Raw genomic sequence first — 5,105 nt, 5'->3', positions numbered from 1 at the left:
GCAGACCGGGTATGGTAACATAGCAACCACCTAGCAGACCGGGTATGGTACCATATCAACCACCTAGCAGACTGGGTATGGTAACATAGCAACCACCTAGCAGACCGGGTATGGTACCATATCAACCACCTAGCAGACCGGGTATGGTAACATAGCAACCACCTAGCAGACCGGGTATGGTAACATATCAACCACCTAGCAGACCGGGTATGGTAACATAGCAACCACCTAGCAGACCGGGCATGGTACCATATCAACCACCTAGCAGACCGGGTATGGTAACATATCAACCACCTAGCAGACCGGGTATGGTAACATATCAACCACCTAGCAGACTGGGTATGGTACCATATCAACCACCTAGCAGACCGGGTATGGTAACATATCAACCACCTAGCAGACCGGGTATGGTAACATAGCAACCACCTAGCAGACTGGGTCTGGTACCATAGCAACCACCTAGCAGACCGGGTATGGTAACATATCAACCACCTAGCAGACCGGGTATGGTAACATATCAACCACCTAGCAGACCGGGTATGGTAAGTTATCAACCACCTAGCAGACCGGGTATGGTAACATATCAACCACCTAGCAGACCGGGTATGGTAACATAGCAACTGTAATGGATGTGAAACGGCTAGCTTAGCTAGCGATGTGCGCTAAATAGCGTTTCAATCGGTGACGTCACACCGAAACAATAATATTTCCATCTTTTAGCGGCAAAACCGAGGGTGGGAAAAATGGGCCAGCCAAGAAAATAAAATACAGGAGAGGTTCGGAAATGAAGGAGTGTCATTCCAGATTTTGTCTAGAAGGGACAAATCTTTTGTCAAAAATGTATTTTTCGTAGCAGGTTAGGAGAACTAACGTAGCAGGTTAAGAGGAGTAGGTTAAGGTCAGGAGAATTAACATAGCAGGTTAAGAGGAGTAGGTTAAGGTTAGGAGAATTAACATAGCAGGTTAAGAGGAGTAGGTTAAGGTTAGGAGAATTAACGTAGCAGGTTAAGAGGAGTAGGTTAAGGTTAGGAGAATTAACGTAGCAGGTTAAGAGGAGCAGGTTAAGGTTAGGATAATTAACATAGCAGGTTAAGAGGAGTAGGTTAAGGTTAGGAGAATTAACATAGCAGGTTAAGAGGAGTAGGTTAAGGTTAGGAGAATTAACATAGCAGGTTAAGAGGAGTAGGTTAAGGTTAGGAGAATTAACATAGCAGGTTAAGATGAGTAGGTTAAGGTCAGGATAATTAACATAGCAGGTTAAGAGGAGTAGGTTAAGGTTAGGAGAATTAACATAGCAGGTTAAGATGAGTAGGTTAAGGTCAGGATAATTAACATAGCAGGTTAAGAGGAGTAGGTTAAGGTTAGGAGAATTAACATAGCAGGTTAAGATGAGTAGGTTAAGGTCAGGATAATTAACATAGCAGGTTAAGAGGAGTAGGTTAAGGTCAGGATAATTAACATAGCAGGTTAAGGTTAGGAAAAGGGAAAGGGTTAGCTAAAATGCAGCAACAAAAATACTTTTGATGTCAATTTAATTCCATGGTGAAATGTGATTTTGCATACTAGTAACATGATTGACGGTGAAATGTGATTTTGCATACTAGTAACATGATTGACGGTGAAATGTGATTTTGCATACTAGTAACATGATTGATAGTGAAATGTGACTTTGCATACTAGTAACATGATTGATAGTGAAATGTCAGAATTGATTTTTGTTTAACGAACCTGTTCGTTCTCACACTTGGTGTAAATCTTTGCATTCACCATCACATGTACTTGAAATTATATTGTGAAATACATTTTCATTATAATGCTATTGAAATTGTACAATTCTTCCAATGTCCCATACCATATACCTTTTTATGAAATTGTGCACATGAATAGATATTAAGTTAACTTTGAATGACCGTAAATTGAACCTTTACAGCCTACGGACTTTGTTGATGTCAGTCTTCATTGGAGACTACCTGTGCTGAGGTACATCGCCAGACGTAAAATCAATTCATGTCAATGTGGCACTAAGCTGTTTTTGCCTTTCCCTTTTTGTTTGCTGTCACAATTTACCGAACTATAATAATTAATAAGTGATTAATAAGGAGCATCCAGACGTTGCACAAACAATTTATTTGTAACTATAATGAAAAAAGATAAATGCAACATGTAAAGTTTTTGGTCCCATTTTTCATGAGCTGAAAGAAAAGATCCCAGGAATATTCCATACGCACAAAAATATAATTTCTCTCATTAAATGCACAAATTTGTTAACATCCCTGTTAGCGAGGGTTTCTCCTTTGCCAAGATAATCCATCCACCTGACCAGTCTGGCATATCAAGAAGCTGATTAAACAGCATGATTATTACACAGGTGCACCTTGTGCTGAGGAGTATTCCTGTTTGTAATAAAGCCCTTTTTTGGAGAAAAATTGATTTGCTGGGCCTGGCTCCCAAGTGGGTGGGCCTATGCCCTCCAGGACCACCGATTGCTGCGACCCTGCCCAGTCATGTGAAATCCATAGATTAGGGCCTAATGAATTTATTTAAATTGACTGATTTCCTTCTATGAACTGTAACTCAGTAAAACCTTTGGAATTGTTGCATGTTGCGTGTATTTGTGGGGGGTTCAGTATAGCGCTTAAGTCGTTTTTTGATCAATTTACTTTTTTATTCTTACTTGACTAGTTTCTTAAGAAGGCAAATTTTACTTGAGTAAATTTTAATCTGAGTAATAGTACTTCCAGTCTGTCAGCAGGTCTGCTCCGCCAGCTCTACACCACCACCCGGTTAGGCATCTACACAGTGCTATTTGAGAAGATGACGAGACAGGACGAGAATTTAAATATTTCTTATAAAATGAATATTTCTTCAAGGCCTTGATTGGCCACCGGAACCTTCGTAGGAACACCTGCCGAGGTCGCTCTGATCAGGATGACCGCTGACGGACGGTGAGCGACTGTGTGTGAGAGTGTGTTTGAGAGAGGGAGAATGTACAGAGCTAAGAGGGAATTGATATGATCTTAAATGATGTCTAATCAATCTAATGATATTTGTTGGTCTGATGTGATTAATAAGTAGCATCCAGACGCTGCACTTGATGAAATTGTTCTTCCAATTATTGATAAACATGCACCTGTTAAGAAACTGACTGTTAGAACTGTTAAGGGTTAGGGTTAGATGGGTCGATGAGGAAAACGATGGTTGAAAGAGATGGGACAAAAGGCTAATTTAGTCTGTCTGCACATCTGACTGCACATTTAATGATGTGACTAAACTCAACAAAAAGAAGAAGAGCCTGTATTATGAAACCAAGATCACTGATATAAAGATAGAAAGACAAATTCAACTCCATCTTTCATCACAAAACTATTTGATGTTGCAAATTATTTTAAGGATTAGGTCATTGTAAAAGTGGACAGGTAGACTAGGTGTGAGGTAGCCTAAGGGGGCAGGTAGACTAGGTGTGTGGTAGCCTAGCGGGGCAGGTAGACTAGGTGTGAGGTAGCCTAAGGGGAGAGGTAGACTAGGTGTGAGGTAGCCTAAGGGTGCAGGTAGACTAGGTGTGAGGTAGCCTAAGGGGAGAGGTAGACTAGGTGTGAGGTAGCCTAAGGGTGCAGGTAGACTAGGTGTGAGGTAGCCTAAGGGGGCAGGTAGACTAGGTGTGTGGTAGCCTAGCGGGGCAGGTAGACTAGGTGTGAGGTAGCCTAAGGGGAGAGGTAGACTAGGTGTGAGGTAGCCTAGGGGGGCAGGTAGCCTAGGTGTGAGGTAGCCTAGGGGGACAGGTAGACTAGGTGTGAGGTAGCCTAGGGGGGCAGGTGGTCTAGGTGTGTGGTAGCCTAAGGGGGCAGGTAGACTAGGTGTGAGGTAGCCTAGGGGGACAGGTAGACTAGGTGTGAGGTAGCCTAATGGGGCAGGTAGACTGACTAGGTTTGAGGTAGCCTAAGGGTGCAGGTAGACTAGGTGGAGGTAGCCTAAGGGGGCAGGTAGACTAGGTGTGAGGTAGCCTAGGGGGACAGGTAGACTAGGTGTGAGGTAGCCTACGGGGGCAGGTAGACTAGGTGGAGGTAGCCTAAGGGGGCAGGTAGCCTAGGGGGACAGGTAGACTAGGTGTGAGGTAGCCTAGGGGGACAGGTAGACTAGGTGTGAGGTAGCCTAGGGGGACAGGTAGACTAGGTGTGAGGTAGCCTACGGGGGCAGGTAGACTAGGTGTGAGGTAGCCTAGGGGGACAGGTAGACTAGGTGTGAGGTAGCCTACGGGGGCAGGTAGACTAGGTGTGAGGTAGCCTAGGGGGACAGGTAGACTAGGTGTGAGGTAGCCTAGGGGGACAGGTAGAATAGGTGTGAGGTAGCCTAGTGGGGCAGGTAGACTAGGTGTGAGGTAGCCTAGGGGGACAGGTAGACTAGGTGTGAGGTAGCCTACGGGGGCAGGTAGACTAGGTGTGAGGTTGCCTAAGGGGGCAGGTAGACTGACTAGATTTGAGGTAGCCTATGGGGGCAGGTAGACTAGGTGTGAGGTAGCCTTATTGGGCAGGTAGACTAGGTGTGAGGTAGCCTAAGGGGGCAGGTAGACTAGGTGTGAGGTAGCCTAGGGGGACAGGTAGACTAGGTGTGAGGTAGCCTAGGGGGACAGGTAGACTGGGTGTGAGGTAGCCTAGGGGGACAGGTAGAATAGGTGTGAGGTAGCCTAGGGGGACAGGTAGACTAGGTGTGAGGTAGCCTAGGGGGGCAGGTAGACTAGGTGTGAGGTAGCCCAAGGGGGCAGGTAGACTTGGTGTGAGGTAGCCTAAGGGGGCAGGTAGACTAGGTGTGAGGTAGCCTAAGGGGGCAGGTAGACTGACTAGGTTTGAGGTAGCCTAAGGGGGCAGGTAGACTAGGTGTGAGGTAGCCTAGGGGGACAGGTAGACTAGGGGGACAGGTAGACTAGGTGTGAGGTAGCCTAGGGGGACAGGTAGGATAGGTGTGAGGTAGCCTAGGGGGACAGGTAGACTAGGTGTGAGGTAGCCTAAGGGGGCAGGTAGACTTGGTGTGAGGTAGCCTAAGGGGGCAGGTAGACTAGGTGTGAGGTAGCCTAAGGGGGCAGGTAGACTGACTAGGTTTGAGGTAGCCTA

The 5,105-nt window shown here is 45.7% G+C and overlaps 1 long non-coding RNA gene across 1 annotated transcript; it reads left to right on the top strand.

The window, feature by feature from the left end:
- The first annotated feature begins 1,120 nt into the window (after positions 1-1,120).
- LOC116375326 (uncharacterized) lies at positions 1,121-2,171 on the top strand. The gene is made up of 2 exons (XR_004211083.1): positions 1,121-1,424; positions 1,467-2,171. It is a non-coding gene; the product is annotated as an uncharacterized LOC116375326 (long non-coding RNA).
- The last annotated feature ends 2,934 nt before the right edge of the window (positions 2,172-5,105 follow it).

The sequence above is a fragment of the Oncorhynchus kisutch genome, linkage group LG9 (assembly GCF_002021735.2).
Source record: "Oncorhynchus kisutch isolate 150728-3 linkage group LG9, Okis_V2, whole genome shotgun sequence".
Taxonomy (NCBI): domain Eukaryota; kingdom Metazoa; phylum Chordata; class Actinopteri; order Salmoniformes; family Salmonidae; genus Oncorhynchus; species Oncorhynchus kisutch.
This window is presented reverse-complemented; position numbering and strand designations above follow the sequence as displayed.